Source organism: Penaeus monodon, chromosome 25 (assembly GCF_015228065.2).
Source record: "Penaeus monodon isolate SGIC_2016 chromosome 25, NSTDA_Pmon_1, whole genome shotgun sequence".
Lineage (NCBI taxonomy): Eukaryota > Metazoa > Arthropoda > Malacostraca > Decapoda > Penaeidae > Penaeus > Penaeus monodon.
The window spans coordinates 4,373,993-4,374,339 of record NC_051410.1 but is presented as its reverse complement, the minus strand read 5'-3'; the positions used below and the strand labels follow the sequence as shown (position 1 = coordinate 4,374,339).

Sequence of the window (347 nt, the reverse complement as noted above, 5' to 3'; positions counted from 1 at the left end):
GTTTAAAAATCCTAACAGTTGACAGATGTCTGTGATTCGATAAAATACTCGTCAGCTTTTTTGCATATTAATGCATTTTGTATATCAATGAGTGGAACCCGATCGCCTTTTTCATGAATGTCGGTAAATTATTAATTCGCAAAACCGTTATATGTTAATGATTCTTAAATTCATTCAGTTAAAGGTCGAGTGAATTTGAGTAAATTAATAAGAGTGATTTACAAAACTACAAATGAGCAAATAGCTATTGGTATATGTATTCACATTACGGACTTAAAGTCAAATAGATCAAAATAGTTAAACTGTTGTTTTTTTTTTACACTAACGACGAAAATAATGATAAAGAT

At 28.8% G+C, this 347-nt stretch overlaps 1 protein-coding gene across 1 annotated transcript in view; it reads right to left on the bottom strand.

Annotated features, from left to right (window-relative positions):
• Positions 1-347, bottom strand: part of LOC119589303 (kinesin-like protein KIF28P) — a 24,501-nt gene that overhangs the window by 7,052 nt on the left and 17,102 nt on the right. The gene's annotated exons all lie outside the window — the stretch shown is intronic.